The sequence below is a fragment of the Triturus cristatus genome, chromosome 5_1 (assembly GCF_964204655.1).
Source record: "Triturus cristatus chromosome 5_1, aTriCri1.1, whole genome shotgun sequence".
NCBI lineage: Eukaryota > Metazoa > Chordata > Amphibia > Caudata > Salamandridae > Triturus > Triturus cristatus.
This window is the reverse complement of record NC_140587.1, coordinates 922365567-922392039: the sequence shown is the minus strand read 5'-3', so window position 1 is coordinate 922392039 and position 26473 is coordinate 922365567.

Sequence of the window (26473 nt, the reverse complement as noted above, 5' to 3'; positions counted from 1 at the left end):
CAGGTGGATCCTCAATCTCTTCATCTGATTCAGGTGTAGTCTCTGTGGAATTGTTTTTTTCTTTCCTTTTTCCTCCTTTATTTTCTCCACTGTTTGTTGGAACAACTTCAGGCACTCTTACAGAATCTGAACTCTCCTCTGAAGCTCTCAATGTTTCTCTTGAAGCTTCTCTCGGTAAGAAAAAAGAATCACCTGACTCTCTTTCCAACTCTCCTTCCCCCCTTTCAGGATTCTTTTTTCTTCTCACTGTTTCAGTGTCTGCATCATCACTGGAATCCGACTCTTCAAAATACTCTTTCCCAGTCCCATCCTTTGGATTTTGAACTCTCAGAGTATGACTTGCATGAACCCAGTTCTTCACACCAGCACACTTTACAGCAGTTGTCGTAGTCAGAATGACTTGTCTTGGCCTTCCCCACCTTGGAACCAAGCAATTTCTTCTTCTCTGCACTTTTATCCTCACCCAGTCTCCTGGACTCAGATCATGGGCTTGCTTCTTTTCAAGTGTGGTGGCGTCTCCTCCAACCTGGTGAAACACAGAATGAACTGCGTCAGCCAGGCCTTTACAGTAATCCAAAATCATGTCATCAGTTATTGTCATCAATTTGTTGACAGGCACGAATGCATGTCTCATTGCTCGTCCCATCAATATTTCATGTGGACTCAACCCTGTAGTTCTCTCTGGAGTAGACCTAATAGTCATTAGCACTAGAGGCCATTTCATTCCAGTGGCTAAACACATCTTACCAATTCTGTTTTTGATTGTGCCATTCATCTGTTGAACAACACCAGAAGCCTCTGGCCTGTATGCACAATGTAGCTTCTGCTGTATGCTCAATGCTTCACAAATTAAACCCATGAGCTCATTGTAGAAGTGTCCCCCTCTGTCTGACTCAATTGTCACTGGGAACCCGTACCTAGGAATCAACTCTCTTAACAGTAACTTTGCCACTGTTATTCCATCATTTCTCCTAGTCGGATAGGCTTCAACCCACCTTGAAAACAAACAGACTACCACTAGAACATACCTCAATCTATTGACTTGCGGCATTTCAATGAAATCTATTTGCATTCTGGTAAAAGGACCTCCTTCTCTGCCTATTGTTCCTAGGCTCACCACTGTTTTCTTTCCAGTATTGAACTGCTGACAAATCAAACATCTCTGACAGATGCTCTCTGCAATCAGCCTAAACTTTGCATTGTACCAGGTTTGTTTAAAGGACCTAATCATAGCGTCCCTCCCCAGATGTCCCTGGCCATGATACATTCTTGCCATTGTAGACAGCATGGAGTTAGGCATAACTGGTCTTCCATCTCTATAGATCCAAACATGATCTTTCTCTCTTGGCGCACAACCTGCCTTGATCCAATCCCTCATTTCCTCATCTCCTGCTTCATCCTGCAACTGTTTCACCTCATCCCATGTTTCCAGGACATTAGTAAACATTACAGAACAAAAAGACATTTCCCTTTCTCGTCCCTTGTTAATCGAATGATCGTTCTTCGCACAATACTGTGCTATGTCATTTGCAAAGCGATTACCAAGAGTAACAAAATCATCTCCTTGTCCATGAGCAGCACATTTTACAACTGCTAGTTCTTTAGGCAGCTGTATCGCCTCAAGCAACTTTCCAATCACTTCAGCATTCTTTATAGGAGTCCCACTCGACGTCAAGAAACCTCTCTGTAGTCAAAGTTGGCCAAAATCATGAACCACTCCAAATCCATACTGACTATCAGTCATTACAGTCACTCTCAAATTCTTCCCAATCTTGCAAGCTTTCGTCAATGCCACCAATTCAGCTACTTGAGCAGACCTTACTCCTTTCAAAGACGAAGCTTCCATAACCTCTGAAACTTTACACACCGCATATGCTGCACTTAGCACACCATCATCAGTTCTCAGACATGATCCATCCACAAACAACACATGTTCACTCTCAGGTAGTGGCAGATCTCTTATGTCTGGTCTCGGTTTTGTACAGTAATCAAGCACATCCAAGCAATCATGATCAACATCATCTCTCACACTCACATTTTCAGCATCTGGCAAGAGTGTTGCTGGATTCACATTCACACATCTCTCAAGAGTCACATTTGATGCTCCCAGAATGATTTTCTCATATTTAGTCAGCCGACTATGTGACATATATTGAGTCCTGCTTCTTGTCAAAAGAATTGCCACATCATGAGGTACGAACACCCTTACAGGATATCCCATTATTATACCCTCACTCTGTTCCAAGCTTCTGCATGTAGCAGCTACTGCTTTCAGGCAACCTGGCAAACCCACAGCTACTGGGTCAAGTGTTGATGAGAAGTACGCAATTGGCCTTCTCAGTCGTCCATATTTCTGGATTAACACTGAAAGTGCACATCCATTTCTCTCACTACAGTACAATTCAAACTCCTTCTCATAGTCTGGCATTCCCAAAGCAGGAGCTTCACACATTCTGCTCTTCAATTCTTCAAATGCTGCCATTTGTTCTGCATTCAGTTCCAATGGGTCTTTCACTTCACTTTTGGTCAATTTAATCAGTGGCTTTGCTATCAGGGAGAAATTACTTATCCACTGACAACAATAACCCACCATTCCCAGAACCATTCTCACCTCTCTCTGGGTCATTGGGGCTCTCATTCCTCTGATAATTTTGATCCTGTCATTGGTCACTTTTCTCAGACCCTTTTCAATATTGTGTCCAAGATAATGTACTTCCTTCTTGCAAAACTGCAATTTGGCTGGAGATACCTTTAACCCTCCATCTGCCAGATGATTCAGTAAAGCTATGGTATCTACTTCACAAGCTTCACGTGTCTTCGATGCCACAAGTAGGTCATCGATATACTGTACTAGTACCGAACTCTCAGGCATGATCAAACTTTCCAAAGACTTCTTCAGCAACTGATTGAATATTGATGGACTCTCTGTATACCCCTGTGGGATACGGCACCATGCCAAAATACGCTGTCCAAACCGAAATGCAAAAATCGGCTGGCTGTCATGATGCAATGGAATTGAAAAGAAAGCATGACACAAATCAATCACCGTGTACCATTCAGCATCATGAGGAATCTGATACAAAATCACTGATGGATTTGGCACAATGGGACAACATGCTACCACAATTTTGTTAATCTTTCTCAAATCTTGTACAATCCTGAACTTTCCATTAGGTTTCTTCAGCCCCATTATCGGTGAATTACATGGGCTACTCAGTAACTCTCTCAAAACACCCTGTTGAATCATCTTGTCAATTATAGGGGTTATTCCCTCAATTATCTCTGGTGTCAATCTGTACTGTGGGATATTAGGATAAGTGATTCCCTCTTTCACTGAAATCTTCACTGGATCTACATTATTCATCAATCCCACATCTTCTCCAGTAAAATCCCAAACCACTGCTTTTACTGTATTCCTCAACTCTTGAGGCAAGTCATCTGGATTAAATACAGCATATGTCCCAACAATCTCACTTTCTCTATTATCTAGAGTCATCCTGTACAAGACATCCTCATCTGGTGTCTCAAAGCTATTCCATCCGGAGTACAAAAAATTGTGCAATTCATTTTACACAATAAGTCCCTACCTAACAAGTTCACTGGACTAGTATCACAGACTACAAACCTGTGCATGTCTGAAAATTTCCCTATTCTTACTCTTACTGGTTCAGTAAGACGAGTCTTAATCTGTGTATTAGCTACACCAACCACTTGGATTGCTTCGTCCGAGAGAGGAAGATTTCTTATATCTGCTGACCTGACAGTTGATCTTGTCGCTCCTGTGTCTACCAAAAAAGTAACACTTTCCCCATTTATTTTCCCATCTACAAATGGTCCTGCCTGGTCTATTTCTAGAGTTGCTCCAAGTATGCACTCTTCCTCCTCTCTTCGGCACCGTCAGTAGTCCCCTTCAGACTCACTCCCCTCATTCTTTAGCCAGTACTGCTGTACTGGGTTAGTACGTCTCGGTTTGTTTACCTGCTCATCTTTGTAGAATCCTGAGTCCTGGTTATATTTCTGGGACCCTCTATTCTGCGGCAAGGGCGGTTTTGGCTCTTGACTCTGCTGTCTGACAACCTTCTGCTGTTGCTGCTGATGATTACACCCCTCGTTCTGCACCTGTTGATTCAATGATTTATTCTCATTACTCACTAATGATGGATTGGTACACTCGGATCTCCAATGCCCCAATTGTCCACAGTTGTGACATGGGAACTTCTTTTTGGCCTCTTCTAAATTCCCTTTTCCTTTTCCTGCACCATATCTGGGCCTATTTCCTTCATTATTTGCTTGTTCCACCATCTGTGCTTCTTGTCTTTCTGCAACTTTCACCTGTGCCCACATTGCTTTTTCTTTCAGCTTTCTTTGTTTTGCCTCAATTTCATCACTGAAGTATTTCGCATGTCTCAAGATTTCATCAATCTTTTTACTCTGCCAATCAACTGTGTGCTCTCGAATCCTTTCACTGATTTCAGGTCTCAAGCCATATACAAATCTGTATACAAAATGACTCAAATCCTTATCACCCAGATGTTCATCTCCACTGAACTGTTAAAATGCCAGTATCAGCCTTTCATAAAAATCATGAACTGATTCTTTTGCTTCCTGATGTGTTCGATCTATCTTAACCCAGTCTGTCTCTTTAGGGGGTACCTTATTCTTCAGGAACACAATAACCTGCTCGTACTTCTTCATGACCTCTGGGTCTGGAGCTCCTGTTTTCTGATCTCTCGGGTACTCCTTAACAGGCCAATCTACAACTATTTTACACTCTGCCCACAAGTCTGCTGGAACAATTATATCGAACAGACTATTCAGGTCAATCCACAGCACTTTTGACAATTTCACAAACCTGTCTACCTGCCTATACCACTCGACGGGCTTTTCTCTCAGTCGAGGGAAATCATTTGTAAATGACAAAATATCCTGTCTAGTCCATGGGACATGTACATATCCTCCTCCAGGAACCTCTCTCATAGGATAAGCATCCACTGTTTTTTCCTTTTCTCTCATGGGAAATGCTGAGTAAGTCCTGTCCACTGAATCTTCCCTTTTCTTGTACCACCTATCCTTCCATTTTTCCACATCACCCCATTTTCGCAATAAGGAAATCATCTCCTTAATCTGCCCTGTTCTTCCAACATCATTTAGATTCTCAATGTCCTTGTCAGAGAAATCCACCCTGTAAGGCTTCTGCAAAGCTTTCACCTTATCCATATCAACTCCCATTTCACTCGCTATTCCTTTCAACCTGTCATGTGTACTCTTAGCCCTCCATGTAATACTCTTGCACATGAATAACAACTCTCCATCATGATGATTTTTCAACATCTCTGTAGGAATTGTTCCTGCTATGAGTTCCTCCAGTTCTATGCGTAACCTGGCTACATCCACTGCCTGTGAATGTTTATCCTTCTTTTGGAGAACTTTCAACCAATCATTCAAATCCTCAGCTGTTATTTCTGTAGATCTTTTCACTGTACTCACGTGTTCTGCCATCCTCTGTGGTTCTAAAATCGATCTTTCTAAACAACCAGTATTCAATCCTGAATTAGGCTGTACATCTAACCCTCCACCACATGTGTCATGTCTCAGCTGTCTCAAATGATTTTCTTCCATCCTTATTCCTGACTCTCCCGAAGAATTAACCAAACTATTTCCTACATAGGGAACCGTCAAACCATTTTCACCCATTCTTTGCTTATCAAAAATAGGCATAACCGGACCTATGGTTACAGGCACTGTAACAGCTTCTAGATTCTTCGTTAATTCTCTGAACTTTTCTGTCAACTCAGATGTTGATCTCGCTAACTCTCTTGTTTTCTCATCCCCGATTGCACTCTCTCTCTCTCGCTCTCTCTCTCTCTCTCTCTTTCCGTGAAAGAGCTACCACTTTTCAAATCAGGTGTCGCAACTTCTGTTTTAATGATCTGCAAAGTACCTCTTATTGGAGTAGCAACTGGTGTTCTCACTTCTGGTTCGGGTCTATATGGAGGTGGTCTCTTATAAATCATGTCATCCAAGACTTCATCCTCATAATCATTAGCCCCATACCTCCTCAATTCTGTATCAGGTACCTTTTCTGCACCTTTGCTCCCTTCCGATTCCTCAACAGTTCTTATAGGATATAATCCCTCTGACATACTAGCATCTCGCCATCTCCTCATTCGGTCATGATGAGTTTCACGATCATATTTCCTCCCAAAAATATACCTATAGTTACCTCCACTCCTGTTTTTCTCGCTCATGCACCTCATCTTCCCATTCCACCAATGCCTCAAACTGTGTCGGCCTTGGTCTAGGCTCTAGACACATCATCTTTTCTCGTAAATTTCTCAACACGGCCAGATTAAATGAACCATGTTCCGGGAACGCTAAAACACCATCTTCTTTAGTGTACTTAGCCCAATTGTCTAACCAAATACAGGTATGATACCCATATTTCGCAACCATGAAGGATGCAGGGGTTCTTGTCGGAGGTAACAGTTTGCCTTCCCTAGTTATTATGTCCTTATCCTTGTCGAACCATTTTTTAATTTTACCGAACAAGAATTTCTTTTTCTTTTCCTCCGTTTGGTAATACATTTTAGCGTTTACCACAATTCTCTAGTCCTTTTCGCAACTGTACGATCTTTTGTCCAATAACAGCGCGACTTACACCAATGCACCAATCCTGAAGCGTCTATGTCACCCTGTACTTCTTCCAATCACTGCGCGGCTCACACCAACGCACCAATCACAGCGCGAGCACTGTTCTAATCCACTGTCCAATCACAGCGCGGTCTTATCTGACGTCAGTAGTTGCTGCAGTCGCTTCTACTCTGTATCCTGTCACTCGTCTACCCCTCCTTTACAAAGCCTTCTCAGTAGACTTCATTTCAGATTCTACAAAATCTATTAGTTACAACATAAAAACATCTCCATTGTCTGCTTCGCTAACCATAGAATAGTAAAGAAAAGTCTTTCTCACAAGAATCCCGCTTCTCTCTAGAACAGCGCTCACCTTTGCTCTACCACGGAATTATTACTTTTGTTGACACAGTAGCACATTCCTCTACTCTGCCCTTCTAACATGCATTCATTAACTGTTTCCTCTAGGAATGCTCCAAAGAGTCTCACAATTAACTAAATGCTCATACATTCACGCACTTTCACACCAGAAAATGTAGCACATCCTCACAGAATCCTGCCTTTCCCGAGAACAGCAAACAGTCTGTCCTACTACAGAATTATAACACACGTCAACCAAGCAGCGCCTACCTCTGCCCAGCCCTTCAATCAAGCTCAGAGAATACCTATTACTTCTCCAGCGATAAGCTTTAACGGCAAACCTTACGGATCCCTGGGACTTAAGACCAGAGTTTCACAGATAACCTTCGCTACCATACACACTCCTCTTATACAGAAAATATGTCTCTAATAGTAACACACGGCGATGTCACTGATTCCGAACCCAGACAATGCGACGCGCAACTTCAATTGTCACACGCTCTTCCCTGCATACGTACAGGGCCAACAATCCCGTCTTTCCCGAGAGTAGCACTCACTTCCCTCTGCCCTACTACGGAACCGTCACCAGCTCCCTACGTTCCAGAAGCCGTACACACTACATAGAACTCAATACGACGACTTCAACATATAATGTTAGTACATGTATCAACATCAATCAATAAATCAATAAATCCAAAAGCCTATGTACAAGCCATCTATTAGATCAAGACAATAATCAAAACCATCATACTGCTACCAGGAAACTGCTGCAAATCGAAACATATAAATTCTCCCTACTTCCACGGACAGAGTAATTCCACAGTCATACACACATACACTCATCATACGCTAGGGCCCATCACACTAACATTCATTCTATTACTCTATCCACACTGAATATACGAGAGAACTCCTAAATCAATCCGCATCTAAACTGAGGTCAATGCAACCTAATTGATATGTCTCGAGTCATGATTTAAACAATAAAACACATCTGAGATCCCAATAAATTGACAAAGAAATAACCACCCGACACTGTGATTCAAACAAAAGGTTATTTATCTAAATTAGTTCAAATGAAAGTCAATCATTAGCAAAATCATTATTCTCATAGTTACCTATTCTAGCTAAATGTCATATTTGGGTCAGGACAGGTCTCTCAGTAAAGTCTCCCGAGTCGCCGTCCTCTCAATCAGCGTCGATCCTCTCGAGCATAGGTTCGGGAAGAAGTGGCCTTAGACCCTCTCTAGTCTAACAATATTTATAGTAAAACTTACACATTAAAAGTTACAAACAAGTTCTAAACGTCCGTTGAGCAGAGCGAGCAGGAAAGGATGTTGACTCGCAACATTTAGAAAAACCTCCGCTCTCGAAAATCTCAAAAATAAAAACACGGAAGAAGGAAGCACAAACTAAAAAATGTAACATCCATGAATGCTCTTCCTCGGAATCATAGTGAAGCCACCGCAAGTTTATCAAAGTTCATTTTGGCTTTTATTCTCTCCCAAGGATAACTGGTGTCAACTGGCATCAAGCCCAGAGCTGCCGTCCTCACGGAAACTTTTAATACAGACAGAGGCCGAGGTCAGGATTCCAACCATATTCAGCGAGGCCTCTCTTCGTGTTTCATCTACTCAAATGCAGGCTGTAATTGTCGGCCATCTTTGACTAGGCCAGAATGGACAAATCTTAATTAAAAGAAACACAAAACAACGTTACTACATCGTAATGATTATACAGTGTTAATTCCCACTAATACCCTTATGTGTATGTAATTATCTAGCCATCTGCAACATAAAGAAGCATTAAAAGCGTATTATTTCAAAGCGCAAACACATAACAAATAGCACTTTAGCCACACATATTTAATTAATTTGCTCACCAACTTAGTTCACGTTTGATAAAGCAACACAAATGCATTCCCACGTGTAATTCTCTCATTATTAAGGTGATTAGTCAGAAACTTAACAAATTAATATCTAGTAATTAATTATTAGTAATTTTAATTATGACATATAAAAATATAAGCTGATGTTCGGGTTTAAACAGGAAACCCTGCTCCAGCAGTTGCACTGGCGCTCATTGTCATGCTTAGCAAGAAATGCCTACTGTGCACTTTTTGGTGGGGGCACTCTGTTTAGATCTCCAACGTAAGGGCATACTGCTGGCCATTTTCCTCTGTGACGACTGGATGAGCCATTTTGTGTGCGGCCGCGTTCTAGTCATCCAGGTGGAGGCAGGGGAGTGTCGATGCCGATGGCGCATTTAAACAGCACTGCGGAAATGACGCACGCAGATGAGCGCGCCACTGGTACACAAATGGCGTGCCTAAGGCAAGTCCGTCTGCGACCGTCCACGTCCTGACTGCAGCCAGCAATGCTGCTTGGGGGCCCCTGATAACCGTCCAGGTTTATGTTATTCTAGCAGTTCGCTTAGAATCCTCCATCCACGCTTTACCTGTCCTTGTATTTTGACCCTAGATGACTTCTCAGACCGGGCACCTTGCCCTTCATGCCATTATGTCCCCCCTCCTGATTTTTCTCCTATTTGCCCCCCTCGTATGAAACAGTCTGATGCTGCAGTTAGTTCATGGGTAGGCAGTAGTCAAAAGAAGGTGCTTGTCTGCTCTTCTCATCAATGTCCGATCTCTGCATAAACATGCCCTCTACATTTTTGATCTTTTGAGTGTTGGGGGCTTGGATATGCTCTTTATAAAGGAAATGTAGATGAATGAGTCTTCCGCGCCAGACATTGCTATGGCTATTCTGGAGGGGCACTCCCTGGTTCAGTATGATAGGTGCCATTCAGCAGGTCACACCATCGATCTGATTTTCTCAAACTGCTTGTTATCCATCTGTCCCCTGAAACCCTGCGTGTAGTCTGATCATGCCTGTTCAACTGGACCTGTACTGTCTCCGGTCAGCAGAATAGACTATCCGATCGCACTAACTGTAGGGCATGGAAGAGGGTGAAGCCTTCAGAGTGGGTAGACCTCTTTGCCAACACATGTCCCTATCGTACTAATAATGTCAATCTTAATGTTGAGGCCATCAATGGATTGCTTCTCAGGCAGCAGATGTGCTAGTCCCTCTAAAGGAGCAGAATAAGCACAAGGGGAAATCCTCTGCCTTATGGTTCTCCTCACACTTGGCTGAGGAATGAAAAGCCTGTAAAAAGCTTGAATGCATCTGCATTACAAACTACTCTTCTGACAGCTAGGCTGCATACAAATTAGCACTTAGAGCTTATCGTGTTTCTCTTAAATAGGCTCAGCGCCAGTTCTTTAGAGAGAAAATCATCCCTGCTGAGTATACCTGTCCATCTTCCAGATCATGAAGTCTTTTACTTTCCACAGTCTTTTCATCGAGCTATTGTACCCTTTCAAGAGCTCTGCAGTGGGTTGTCAACATTTTTTTAAACAAAAATCTTAAATATTCAGAAATTACTGCCTGCCGTGACCACTCTTTCCCTGCCTCTCGGGCATCATGGGCAGCTCAGCCACAGGTTCACTCATTTCAAGCATATATCTTTGAAACAGTCCAGGGATGTCATCTTAAAATCCAAGTCTGGGTCTCCTCTTGATGCGTGCCCTCCGACAGTGCTTGCGGAAGCTGTGGACTTTATCAACCCTGTGATTGACTCTGTTTTCAATCTCTCTCTTTCTTCCGGGGTTGTGCCTGACATTTGGAAGATCGCTAAAGTGGTCCCTCTGCTTAAGAAGTCTGCATTGGACCCCAGCATTTTCTCCAGCTATAGGCCCATTTCTTTGTTGCCGGCCTTGACAAAAATTCTGGGAAAGCTTGTTAACACCCAGCTTTCTGAATATTTGGAAGAAGGGAATTTGTTACACCCCAGCCAATCTGGTTTTCGTCCCCTTCATAGCACGGAATCAGCAGTGCTGGAAATCTTTGACCATAATAAATGGGTGTTTGATTCAGGGAAAAATGCAGATTCTTCTTCGCTTGTTTGCGGCCTTCAACACCATCCCACACTCTTGGGTGTGGAGGATTCTGTGTGGAACTGCTGTAAGTCACTTTTGACTGACAGAGGCCAATCGATTTGGCTTGCTCCTTTTCCCTCTGAGGTCAAGGCAGTTAACTAAGGGGTCCCGCAGGGCTATTCTCTTAGCCCTACCCTCTTTAACTCTTTAACCGTGGCGCAAATTCCGCTGCGGTGCGGGAGTTTTATTGAGTGGGCAGGGCTGCGTCGGCCAATGGGCGTGCGCAGCACTACCGCGGTAGGGATGTATGACGTTACAACGCACACTTTTACAACGCATGCACTTACAACGCATTTTTTACAACGCATAATCCATTACAACGCATGACATTACAACGCAGGACACTACAACGCATTTTTAAAAAATACCTTTACAACGCATTACCATTACAACGCATACTACCTTTACAACGCATACCATTACAACGCATAATATTAAATTACATTTAAGGTAAGTATTAGATAGTATAGGGGTAAAAATTACTATTCTAACTCCAGGGGGTGCATCAGTAGGGTAAGTGTTGGATAGTGTAGGGGTAAAAATTACTATTCTAACTCCAGGGGGTGCAACAGTAGGGTAAGTGTTGGATAGTGTAGGGGTAAAAATTACTATTCTAACTCCAGGGGGTGCATCAGTAGGGTAAGTGTTGGATAGTATAGGGGTAAAAATTACTATTCTAACTCCAGGGGGTGCATCAGTAGGGTAAGTGTTGGATAGTATAGGGGTAAAAATTACTATTCTAACTCCAGGGGGTGCATCAGTAGGGTAAGTGTTGGATAGTATAGGGGTAAAAATTACTATTCTAACTCCAGGGGGTGCATCAGTAGGGTAAGTGTTGGATAGTATAGGGGTAAAAATTACTATTCTAACTCCAGGGGGTGCATCAGTAGGGTAAGTGTTGGATAGTATAGGGGTAAAAATTACTATTCTAACTCCAGGGGGTGCATCAGTAGGGTAAGTGTTGGATAGTATAGGGGTAAAAATTACTATTCTAACTCCAGGGGGTGCAACAGTAGGGTAAGTGTTGGATAGTGTAGGGGTAAAAATTACTATTCTAACTCCAGGGGGTGCAACAGTAGGGTAAGTGTTGGATAATGTAGGGGTAAAAATTACTATTCTAACTCCAGGGGGTGCATCAGTAGGGTAAGTGTTGGATAGTATAGTGTAATATTATGCGTTGTAATGGTATGCGTTGTAATGGTAGTATGCGTTGTAATGGAATGCGTTGTAAAGGTAGTTTTTAAAAATGCGTTGTAGTGTCATGCGTTGTAATGTCATGCGTTGTAATGGATTATGCGTTGTAAAAAATGCGTTGTAATGGTAGTGCGTTGTAAAAGTTGCGTTGTAAAGGTTGTTCCCCCCGCGGTAGTGCTCACGACGGCCGTTGGCCGACGAGTGCACGCAATGGGTTAATATCTCCATGGCTCCCTTGGAGTCTGTTGTCAAGCCGTTTGGTTGTAAAATTATTTCTTACGCTGATGACACGCAGCTGCTCTTTGCCTTCGAGGGTTTGCATGCTTCTACATGCGTGCTGTCTTTGAGTGGATAGAGAGCACCCAACTAAAATGCAATGCAGTGAAGACTGAAATTATCTCTTTCGGGTCACACGTGTCAAACTGGTGGGAAGATCTTTGGCCCTCTGCATTGTCAGCCCTGCCACCCCCTTCTGCAGTGGTAAAAAACTCGGGAGTAAAACTGAACAATATCCTCTCTACGAAGGTTCAGATTTTTGCGGTAGTAGGTCAATGTTTTGCGCTTCTCCATACCATTACAAAATGTCTTCCCATTGTGCCTCTGGAAGCAAGAAGAGTAGTGATCCATGCCATGATCACTTCATGCCTTAACTACGCAAATGTCTTGTTCTCGGGGGCCACCGAAACCCAGGTGAGCCTCCTGCGGGTGGTTCAAAACGTGGCAGCCAGGCTGCTTCTCTGTTTGCCTAGGTTTTCCTCAACAGCAGCTGCTCTCAAGATTTTGCATTGGATGCCTGTTAAGAAATGCATCCTCTTCAGAACATCAGTGATGGTCCATAGAGCACTGTTCTCTTCCAGCCCTCGATCTCTGGTTGACAGTATATTCCCCCAGAGCACTTTGCTCCACTTCTGCTTCTCTTCTAGTTATTCCACGCTTTAAGTGGGTTTGGAGGGGCAGTAAGGCCTTTTCCTTTTTGGCTGCCAAGACCTGAATGAGCTCCCTTGTGTGCTGCGATGGACTGCTTCTGAGCCTGTCTTCTGTAAAGAACCTAAAACTTTTTTTTTTTCTCTGGGAGAAGTAGATCTTCCGGTATGAGGTTGTGCAACTGGGTTCTCCTGCTAGCACCGGGACACTCCTCGAAGTAGCCGTGCGCTTTATAAATCTATCATTTATTCATTCAGAAAGGTCTGTGTTTAATCAAGGTTTACAAGTGCTCATCTATCAAGGCAATCTTTTTCCACCTCACTCTCTTTGTGTATGATGCACACTTCATGTTTCTCGTGTAGAGTTGCCTGCAAGCGTAGTGAGACAAAATGTGCGCCTTTGTAAAGTGTATGCTTTAGTGGCGAGCTTACTCGATTATTTTCAATTAAATGAACATTTACACTTTCCCTCGTTCTCTAAAGTGATGCGATTTTGGCGGCAACTTTGCAACAAGTGCCTCAAGTGCAGAGAGAGTGAAGTATTAAAAACACTGACTATTATGCATTGATAAAGCAGTTGCCCATCGGTATGTTCCACTGCAGAGGAGGTAGGAGGGGCGTTAGTTATTAAAGCAAGCTTATGCTTAGCTTATCTTGTGGATTCAACCTGCTGCCTCCCAGCCCTACGGCCTAAACAGCATTTTTAAAATCAATCAGCAGATGTATAATCGAGGAATCTGTTGAAACCAAGGAGTATTTATTTTTATAGTCGCGTAGACCCAAGGACTGGACTGCGTCAAGAGCTACTCTTGCCGTCCCAGGGCTCCACCGAACCTCGGAACGCCCTGCCTGGTATAGGCTGTAGAGTACGTGCAGGCAATCAATCGGGTTTGCAGCAGCTGGAAAAATAATTTAGAAAGTGGCATCCACGAGGACTATTTATTCCCTCTAATGGTGCGGCTGATTTTGATGAAAAGTCCCCACATTCACACGTCGCCTGCAGGATAGCAAATATACTATTTAGCTGTCAGTATTCTAGTAACCACTGAAAGCAGACTTCGGAATGGAGGACTCTTGAGTGGTAAATGGAGGAGCACTTGTTGCAGCGCTGAAATCTGGGTAACGGGGAACAAGACAAGACCCGTACCAAATATCTTCCCATCGTCACAGACCAGATATCACATTAACGCTTTCACACATGCAGTCATTGGTGGGGCCCATAACACCAACATTCACACATCACTTTGCACTGGTCTGCACATACAGGAGAGATGAGTATTTCATGCGCTGACATGAGAGGAATACCTTATAACCTATAGGAAGAAACGTTATATCACATATCTATACATTAACATCCCTACACCTACAGATCTCAATCCTTAAACATCAAGACACTCCTCCCACGTGATCAATGGATCATTTAGTTGGATCAGTTATGGTGATTTAGAACCAGCTAAAAACACAATAAATCACAAACGCATTTGCTTGTTAATCAATATTCGTTTATCTATTTTATCGCAAAAAAGGTTAAATCTACATCTAAAAAGTTTTATTAATTTTATGTTGAATCACAAAACACCATATTTACCTAATCTGGCTATCGGACGTCCTCTAAGTCATCAAATTTGTCATCAATCAGTCAGAATTTAGAAGTTGTTCATGCGGCACGCTACAGTCCCAAAGAAAGGCAAGGACCAGAGACGTGCAAGCATCTATCAGTGCACATGAATTTTATAAAGTTCGTAGTTCATCGGGAAAATGGGCAGCATTTGGACTATCAAAGATTCAGGAACGCAGCAGTCACCCTAGATAGTAGCGTCGCGTAACGTCACCGTCGTCTTCGTCAGCATAAGGGAAAGAGAAAGTAGAAGAATGCCTCTCTATTCTACCGTCATTTTTATAATAAAAATAATGTCAAGATGTAACATTTTACATAGTTTGGGCTTTCTTGATTGGTCAGTTAGGATCGTCCGGTGAGGTTTCACACAGTTCAAGAGGTTATGTAATGGTTTTGGGATTTTTCCGGTTTCTTGTAAATGTCCATTGTGTGGTACTTGGCTGTCTTCCCACCGTGGCCTTGTTCAGGCACAGTGGGACAAGGGTCAGGACGAGACCACAGGAACAAACTGTTGCGCAGTTGCACTTCGCCCGAAACATCGTGGAATGGTGGCCATCACGTCGTGTCACGTTGGCGGCCATCTTGTTTTTAGGCCCAAGGGACAACTTAAGCAAAACAAACACAAAAAGTAATTAATACATAGAAATAATGAATAAATTGTTAACCCCTTACTAATCCCTCTATGTGCTTGTAATTATCTAGCATATAGTGACATTTAAAGCGTTCATATTCACCCATTTGATGTCATCTGGAGCAACATAATGAAAACGTCACAAAAGCCACATATATCATGCAGTATTCTATTACTACATATACTACTGATATTATGCATACTTTTTTTGTAATAACTATTATTCAGCCATGCAAAATGCAAATCCCACGTATATTTCGCATATTAATAAGGTTGATTAATACACATGCAAACTTATTTAGTAATATTATAATTAATAGATTATTCGACTAGTATATTCATGCAGAATAGGGGGGTATGCAAAATGTTGTACTACCCGCTCCATCAATCCCCCCTTTGGTGATTTTATAACACATCAATAACATTTTGTATTAATTTACATGGAATTGAAATGAATTCTTGCTTTAATTTACATCTCTGTCTCCCCAATTTCTTCTCTTCTGGCTGTTTTAGACATATTCTACTTCATCTCTTCTAATTCTACTTCTTCAAATTCCCTCTCTTGTTTCTTATCCTGCCTTCTCAAATTTTCTCTTTTTAGCTTTTTCTGGATTTTCTTTCTTTTATGACACAGACATCCTAATCTTAATATTAATACTACAAAAATCACACATGTTAATGGAAATAAGATTTTACCTAAAAAGGAACTACCTAGGTTTACTAAGAAATCTTTAATAGAAGATATTTTCTTTCCAACCTTTTCCCAAACACTTTCAACCTCCAGTGGTGCAATTTCATCATGCAGATCAGTTATATTTTTAATATAAATTTTCAAATCTTTACTTTCGTCTGGAATGTAAATAACTACCTAACTTATGTACACCATCTTCTCCTCTTCCCATGTGAAAAATCTTTGGGAAAACCAGGCCTACATAACATGTGCCATACCAATGGTCTGGCAAACGATAATATGCCTTGCCCACACAGATAAAATATAACCCAGGAAAAACTGGATCATTTCTTCCTTTAAATCCCCATCCACCCATGATTCGGTATGTATCATGGCACTCACTGTTACCTACAAAGTAATTATCATATGCAGTCTGATTCCTTCTAATACACAATTTTCCTTTCTGACGTCAATCTAAAGCCATAGTTGGACTAGCTTCTCCCTTCAAGTGTTTTTCCATTTCTACATCCCAAACTTTCTTTTCCACTTTTCCCTCAGATGCCTTCCTTTGCATTTTCAATCTCCTTTCTTCAACCATATCCAAAAACGTCTTTTCTTCTTTCTTTAAACTGCAAGTCAAATTACTACTAAATATATACTCTAATGTTAGTTCTTTAGTCTCTAAGAAAAATTCACCTAATACCTTTGCAGGTTTTACCTTATTTAGTTTGTTAATTGATGATACTTGTGAAAATATGTTATCTACATCTGAGAAATAATATTCTAACTTCCCTGTTTGATAAAATAAACTAGCTATTACACTACATGTTATTCCATAAGTTACTGGAAGGCTGTGATAGGTCACTCCCTCCGATACAGATGCAGGTAACTGCATACAAACGTAGCAGTCCCTTACGTCCATTGTCTTTACATATACATACAGTAATTTTGAAAATAAATTGTTAGAAAAATCAGTTATAGACCTGTCTTTATGCAAATAATTTCTATCTATTTTAGTCGGAACCACTTTTTGAATCTTCTATATATTAGTCTTGTTTTCACTATGTCCTTCTATTGTGTCGATGGTAACCTTAAATGAGATCATCAGAGCTAGTACACTCCACAGAAGCATTAGTAATCCTGTACAACAACAACACATTTTACACTAACTATCTTTTCTAAAATCTGTGTTTGCCATTTTTGTAAAAATGAACAGTGTCTTTTGACTTAGCCTCTTCTACTTCACAACTAGTTTGTCTAACCCAAGGCTCTAAGCACCTACTTGGTTCTACCAGTTTTTGTCTTTTTCCCGCATTTTATTGTCTTACCAATAGCAGCATTCTTGTCTTATTCAGTTTGGCATCTCATTGTCCTTCACTTTTCCTTCATGATCTGAATACAGAATTTCCTGAACATCCGTCTCTTCTCCAATGTCGGACAAGATAACTCTCAGGATTTCCGATTCTTCGTCTTCCTCAACCACTTACGGTACAGTCACCTCTGGATTTTCTTGGCTATCCGCCTCTTCTTTTATTTCCGGCAGGGCCACATACGTCCATTCCGGCGACTTATACTTCCGGTTAGGTTTTCTCCTTCTCTTGCTTCCCTCTATTACAATTATTTCTTCGTCTTTTGATTTCTCTTGACTAGTTACTTCATTCACCTGTTCAGCTCTTGGTGAATTTACTCGTGTCAGTTGATATCTCAGCCTTTTCATTTTGTTTGGCCAAACTTCATCTTTTGCCGATCTTTTCAGTTTACTTCCTTTATCATTCTTTTCAGTTCTCCATGCTCTCTTTCTCAAGACTCGACCTTCTGGTACTTCGTCTTCACTTTCCTCTGATTCTGTTTCAACTTGCTTTTTACTTTCAACAGCTTTTCTTTCCACCACTTCTTTCATTTTCCCTACTTCTGTCCCTCCTTGGGTTTCTTGCGCACAATCTTCCTGCTGACTACTTATCCCTTCTTCTAACTGGATGTTGGAGTCCCCTACACCTCCTCGGGGGACTTCCGCAAGAATCTTTCCCTTTCTCTCTGTATCTGGCACCTGTCCATCTATTCTTGTTATTTCAGGTGGAATCCCTCTCAAATTTTCATCTGGAACTTCTTTATCAACAATTTCTTTAATTGTCTTTTCACTGTCCTTTTCTTTTCTTGAACGTAGAGTTACTTGTTCAGTCTCTGAGTCTGAGCTGGTATCAGAAATCTGTAACCTTCTTCTCAAGGAAATACTTCTTGGGACAAAAGTTAGATCTGACTCTGTTTCCCCCCTTTCAGAGTTTTATCTTGTTCTTGCTTCTTCATCATCCGATTCAGACCTTGATTCTGATTCATCAAAATATTATTTTTCTTTGTTATCCACTGGATTTGGAATCCTCAATGTGTGACTTGCATGAACCCAGTTCTTGATTCCGGCACACTTCACAGCTGTTGTTGTAGTCAAAATCACCTGTCGTGGTTTTCCCCACTTTGGGACCAAACAGTTCCTCCTTCTGTGTACCTTGATTCTCACCCAGTCCCCTGGGCTCAGATCATGAGCTTGCTTCTTTTCAAGGGTGGTGGCATCCGCTCCAACCTGATGAAACACAGAATGAACTGTGTCAGTCAGGCCCTTACAGTAATCCAAAACCATGTCATCAGTTATATGCAACAGCTTGTTGACTGGTATGAACACATGACGCATTGCTCTGCCCATGATAATTTCATGGGAACTCAACCCTGTAGTTCTATCTGGAATTGATCTGATAGTCATGAGTACTAGAGGCAAGACATCAGGCCATTTTATACCCATGGCTAAACACATTTTCCCTATTCTATTTTTGATAGTACCATTAATTTGTTCTACCACACCAGAAGCCTCTGGGTGATAAGCACAATGTAGTTTCTGCTGTACATTCAATGCTTCACAAATCAATTTTACGATCTCATTATGAAAATGTTTTCCTCTGTCTGATTCAATTGTTACTGGAAACCCAAATCTGGGAATGAATTCCATCAAAAGCAATTTTGCCACTGTGATTCCATCACTTCTTCTTGTTGGGTATGCTTCTACCCATCTAGAAAACAAACAGACCATGACTAGAACATACCTCAACCTGTTGCAGGGAGGCATCTCAATTAAATCTACTTGCATTCTGGTGAAAGGCCCTCATTCTCGACCTATTGTTCTGAAGAACCAGAACCTTATGGGTCTGGCGGCGCAGGGTACGCCTTAATCTCCTGGGTTCTCCTGCTTCAGCTAACAGAGACACGGGGACACTCTGCCGGCGTAAAAGATCAGATTTTATTAGCTGCAGCTAGTACAGTTGTCCTAGAAGTATACACGGTATGTTCTCAGGAGACTGCCACTTCACTCCTTGGCGCACAATCTTATATAGTATATAGATAGCATATAGATTAACCAAAAACACACCCAATACATACATGAGGAACCAATAAGAAAGGGTTGAAAACAAATTGTAGCCAATAGAAAGAGTGTAAAAATAAAGTATCGAGTAACCCGAAGAAGCCTCTCCTTCAACTGTGTTTGTCACCCCCCTTACGGGTTAATTTATTAACGTGTCTGCAACTGACTTGCAGGTGGCAAGATACATTTGTGTGTTTTGGAGAACAGTTGTGAAACGAGAGAATACGAGCAGAGAACAGCGAAGGCCAGTAGATAAGATAAAGTCAGAAGAGAATAGTGTGAACCAACAGATAGTTGAGACAGGGTTTAGGGAAACCAGACAGGGATTAGTGTACTCGGCCAGTCCCTAACACCAGCTTTGTAAACAGAGGCAGAAGGCTATTTTGACACGATACTGCAGGAAAAGCAAAAAAGACTTTGTTCGTCGTGCTGCCTGAGTGAGGGCAACACAAAATGGCGGCGGCTTACAAAATGCCGGGTCAATACGATCGAGATCGAAAATCGAATTTCCTCAGTTCCTAGACTCACCACTGTTTTTCTTCCAGGGTTGTACTGCTGACATATAAGGCATCTTTGACAAAGACTCTCTGCTACAAGTCTAAATTTTGCATTGTACCAGGTCTGTTAAAAAGACCTTATCATGGCATCTCTCCCTATGTGTCCCTGTCCATGATACATCCGTGCCAGGACAGACACCATGCTATCAGGCATAACTGGTCTTCCATCTCGATAGACCTACACATGATCGTTCTCCCTTGGTGCACATCCTGCTTTTACCCACTGCTTCATTTCCTCATCTCCTGCTTCTTCCTGCTATTGCCTCACTTCCTCCCAGGTACCCACAATGTTATTAAACATTAAGGTGCAAGAATTCAAATCTCTCTCCTTTGCCCGATTCACAGAATTCTTATTACGTGCACAGTATTGGGCCATATCGTTGGCGTATTTGTTGCCGATGGCAGTATAACCGCCAGATTGACTATGTGCAGCACACTTTACAACAGCCAATTGCTTAGGCAGCTGTATCGCCTCAAGCAACTTCCCAACCACTTCAGCATTCTTGATGGGAGTTCCACTCAATGTCAAAAATCTTCTCTGTAGCCATATTTGGCCAAAGTCATGCACCACACCAAAACCGTACTGACTATCTGTTATCACAGTCACTCTCACGTTCTTTCCAATCTTGCAGGCTCTAGTCTAAGCAACAAGTTCAGCTACTTGGGCTGATCTTACACCTTTCAGGTAGGATGCTTCCATTACTGCTGCAACTGTGCATACTGCATATGCTGCACTCAGCATTCCGTCATCTGTCCTCAAGCAAGACCCATCTACAAACATCACAAAATCACTTTCTGGCAATGGTACATCTTTTAATTCCTTCAATTATCTCAGGTGTCAGTTTATACCGGGGGACATTTGGATAGCTTATTTCCTCTTTCACTGTTATTTTTACTGGGTCCACATTTCTCATTAGTCCCACATCTTCTCCCGTGAAATCCCAGGGTTAAATGCAGCATAGACTTCAGTAGCCTCAGTTTCCCTGTTTGCCATAGTCATCTTATACAGCACATCTTCATCAGGGGTCTAAAATGCTATACCATCAGGGGTACAGAATATAGTGCAATTCATTTTGCACAACAAATCCCTACCTAACAAATTCACGGGACTCATATCGCACACAACAAAGCGGTGCATTTCAGAGATTTTCCCTATGCTCACTTTCACTGGTTCTGCAAGATAAGTTTTAATCCGTCTGTTGGATACACCAACTACTTGGATTGTTTCATCCGAGAGAGGAAGATTCTTGACATCATCTGCCCTAACAGTTGATCGAGTAGCACCAGTATCTACCAGGAAAGTAATTTTCTCCTCATTTACCTTTCCGTCCACAAATGGGCCTGTCTGGTCTACTTCTAGAGTTGCGCCAAGTACGCACTCTTCTTCTTCCCCTCGGCACCGTCAATATCCTTCTTCTGACTCACTCTCATTGCGTTGTAGCCAATACTGCGAAACAGCGCTAGCACGCGGCAGCTTAATTACCTGTTCTTCGTTGTAGAATCCTGTCTCATTACTGTATTTCTGTGAATTTTTGCTTTGTGGAAATGGCGGTTTTCGCACCTGATTCTGTTGGGTAAACACCTGCTGCTGTCGCTGCGGTTGACCACTCACCTCATTCTGCACCTGTGGATTCAATGATGCATTTTCATTATTAGTACTTGAGGGAAATTTACACTCGGATTTCCAATGACCTACTTTTCTGCAATTATGACATGGGAATTTCTTTTTAGCTTCTTCTATATTAAAATTTCCCTTACCTTTCCCAGGAATGAATTTTGGTCTGGGTCCTGTATTATTCGCTTGTTCCACTAACTGAGCCTCCTGTCTTTCTGCCACTTTTACTTGTGCCCACATAGCTTTCTCTTTTAATTTACGCTGTTTGGCTTCAATCTCATCACTAAAATATTTTGCATGTCTCAACACTTCATCTATTTTCTTGTTTTGCCAATCTACAGTATGTTGCTTGATCATTTCACTAATTTCTGGACGTAAACCATATACAAATCTGTATACAAAATGGCTCAAATCCTTTTCACTCAGGTTTTCATCACCACTGAACTGTTTAAAGGCCAGGATTAACCTCTCGTAATATGCGTGTACTGACTCCTTACTTTCCTGATGAGTTCTGTCAATTTTTACTCAATCAGTTTCTTTGGGAGGTACTTTATTTTTCAGAAAGGCAATAACCTGTTCATATTTCTTCATAACTTCTGGGTCAGGGGCTCCTGTCTTTGGATCCCTAGGGTACTCTTGTGTAGGCCAATTTATCATTAGCTTTGCTTTGGCCTCTCATTCTGTTTATTACTGTTATAAGGAACTGTTAAACAATGTTCACTATCTTTCTGTTTATCAAAAATAGCCATTACAGGGCCTATAGTCACTGGAACAGTCACAGCTTCAACATTTTTAGTCAATTCTCTTATCTTTTCAGTTAATTCCAAAGTTGTTTTTGCTAATTCTGCTGAATTTTCGCCACTCATTTTATCATCGGATTTTCTCTCTATCTCTCTGAGGGAATTATTTTTTCCTAATTCTTGGGGTACTGGTTCAGTCTTAATGATTCGCAAAGTTTCTCTCATTGGGGCACTTGGAGTCATTATTTCAGATTCTGGTTGATATGGGGGTGGATTTTTATAAAACATGTCATCAAGAACATCATCCTCCGATTCATTCACTCCATACCCTCTTGATTCTCTATTATGTCTCTTTTCCGTACATTTTTTACCTCCAATTCCTTCAACATTTCTTACAGGAAACAACCCATCAGTCATACTTGCATTTCTCCATGTCCTCATTCTGTCATCATGATTTTCATGTCCATATCTACCAAACATGTATCTGTATCTTCCGCCACTCCTCTGTCTCTCTCTCTATCATGCATCTCATCTTCCCATTCCATCAGTGCTTCAAACTGTGTTGGTCTAGGTCTTGGTTCTAGATTCATCATTTTCTCTCTCAAATTTCTCAAAACCGCTAAATTAAACGAACCATGCTCTGGAAATGCCAAAACTCCATCATTCTTTGTGTATTTTACCCAATTATCTAACCAAATACAAGTATGATATCCGTATTTCACAACCATAAAGGATGCAGGGGTTTTCAGTGGGGGAAGCAACTGTCCCTCCCTAGTCACAATAGGTTTGTCCTTTTTAAACAATTTCTTGATTTTCCCAAACCAGGACTTTTTCTCCTTTTCAGGTGGATCGTAATACATCATTTTGTCTTTCGTGTATCGCTAGTCTTTTCCTTACGACTGTTCTGCTATTTTAACCAATCGTAGCGCGACTCACACCAACGCACCAATCCGGAGCGTCTATGTCACTTCTTCAATTCTCCAATCCCAGCGCGTCTCACACTTACGTACCAATCAGCAGCGTCTACGTCACCCTGTAATTCTCCACTCTTAGCGCAGCATACACTAGCACATCAATCAAGGGGCGTCTACGTTTCTTACAGACTAGCCAATCCCAGCGCGGCTTTTCTGACGTCAGCTCTTCTCACTGTTGCAGCTCCTGCTCCTGCTGACCCCTCCTTTACAAAATTTTATCGGTAATTTTTCTTACGTTCTTTTTATTTACAAATCTGTTAGTAACGACATAAAAACACCACCATTGTCCGCTTCGCTATCCAAAGAATAGTTAATGACCTTTCTCACAAGAATTCCATCTTTCCCGAGAGCAGCGCTTACCTCTGCCCTACTACGGAATCGTTACTTCTGTTGATAAAGTAGCACATCCCTCTACCTTACTCTTCTAGCAAGCATTATCTAACTGTTTCTCCAGAATTAAGACACCTAGTTGGAGACCCAATGCTCCTAAGAAATAAAACCAGAGTTTCGCAATTAACCCGAATGCCTTTTCATTCACGCACTTTCACACGGAAAATGTAGTTCATTTACGCAGAATTCTGTCTTTCCCGAGAACAGCGAACAGTCTGTCCTACTACAGAATTATGACATACGTTAATAAAGTAGCACTTCCCTCTACTTTATCCTTCTAACAAGCTTAGGGAACACCTATTACCTTTCCAGTGATAAGCGTTATCAGAGCTCCTTCTGAACTCCTGGTACCTAAGACCAAAATTTCACAGGTGACCTTCGCTACCATACACTTCTTTCATACAGGAGATATTTCTAATGGCAACACATGACGATGTCACCGAATCGAACCCAGACAATGCGTCGTGCAACTTCAATCATTTCACGTTTCCCCTGTGTACCTACAGGGCAACAACAATTCCGTCTTTCCCGAGAGCAGCGCTTACCTCTGCTCTACTACGGAACCGTTACAAATGTCCGACTTCCTACCTCCCAGAAGCCGTGCAGACAACATAGAACTCAACGCGACTCAACATAGAGTGATAATACATAAACCAATACTTTCCCACAATCAATAATCCATAAGCAATTTACAAGCAATAATCACCAAACCAAAACAATAAAAACCATCATCCTGCTACCAGAAAAACTGGTGCAGCGCTGAAACCTGGGTAACGGGGAACAAGACAAGACCCGTACCAAATATCTTCCCTTCGTCACAGACCAGATATCACATTAACGCTTTCACACATGCAGTCATTGGTGGGGCCCATAACACCAACATTCACACATCACTTTGCACTGGTCTGCACATACAGGAGAGATGAGTATTTCATGCGCTGACATGAGAGGAATACCTTATAACCTATAGGAAGAAAAGTTATATCACATATCTATACATTAACATCCCTACACCTACAGATCTCAATCCTTAAACATCAAGACACTCCTCCCACGTGATCAATGGATCATTTAGTTGGATCAGTTATGGTGATTTAGAACCAGCTAAAAACACATTTAGGATCTTGATCTTCCCTCCTCAATAAATCACAAACGCATTTGCTTGTTAATCAATATTCATTTATCTATTTTATCGCAAAAGAGGTTAAATCTACATCTGGAAACTTTTATTAATTTTAGGTTGAATCACAAAACACCATATTTACCTAATCTGGCTATCGGACGTCCTCTAAGTCATCAAATTTGTCATCAATCAGTCAGAATTTAGAAGTTGTTCATGCGGCACGCTACAGTCCCAAAGAAAGGCAAGGACCAGAGACGTGCAAGCATCTATCAGTGCCCATGAATTTTATAAAGTTCGTAGTTCATCGGGAAAATGGGCAGCATTCGGGCTATCAAAGATTCAGGAACGCAGCAGTCACCCTAGATAGTAGCGTCGCGTAACGTCACCGTCGTCTTCGTCAGCATAAGGGAAAGAGAAAGTAGAAGAATGCCTCTCTATTCTACCGTCATTTTTATAATAAAAATAATGTCAAGATGTAACATTTTACATAGTTTGGGCTTTCTTGATTGGTCGGTTAGGATCGTCCGGTGAGGTTTCACACAGTTCAAGTGGTTATGTAATGGTTTTTGGATTTCGGGCACAGTGGGACAAGGGTCAGGACGAGGCCACAGGAACAAACTGTTGCGCAGTCGCACTTCGCCCGAAACCTCGTGGAATGGTGGCCATCACGTCGTGTCACGTTGGCGGCCATCTTGTTTATAGGCCCAAAGGACAACTTAAGCAAAACATACACAAAAAGTAATTAATACATAGAAATAATGAATAAAATGTTAACCCCTTACTAATCCCTCTATGTGCTTGTAATTATCTAGCGTATAGCGACATTTAAAGCGTTCATATTCACCCATTTGATGTCATCTGGAGCAACATAATGAAAACGTCACAAAAGCCACATATATTATGCAGTATTCTATTTACTACATATACTACTGTTAGTATGCGTACGTATTTTAGTAATAACAATTATTCAGCCATGCAAAATGCAAATCCCACATATATTTCGTATATTAGTAAGGTTGATTAATACACATGCAAACTTATTTAGTAATATTATAATTAATAGATTATTCGACTAGTATATTCATGCAGAATAGATGGGGGTATACAAAATTTTGTACTACCCGCTACATCACACTCATGAAATATGATGACGCATAGCTTCAAACAGCAGCGCCATGACAGGCTTCATTACATTGGACCACGCTCTCCTACATCACAACCTACCTCTATTGGAGGGAATAAAGGCATGTAAAAATTAAGCCTGGGCAAAGCACTACGCTATGCTCACGTAGTTTGCGAAGTTTGCGGTACTTCGCACTACGCGAATTGCACGTAGCACAGTGCAAACACGTGTAGCGTAGCGTAGTGCAGCGGTCATTTTTTGCTTGCTCGCGGTCCTCAACATCAAGTTGGCGACCGCGAGCAAGCAAAATTACATCCCGGCGAGACTTTTTCCTCGCTCGCGATCAGCAACATCAAGTTGCCGATCGCGAGCGTGGAAAATAAACCTCCCGGCGAGCTTCTCAATGCGGGGAGGTCAGGTTTCTCATTGCGAGTGGTTGCGAATGCTCGGGACCGCCCGCGATGAGAAACTACCAGTCCATGTGGGAAAGCTTCCGCTCAAGTAGAAATCTACTCAAGC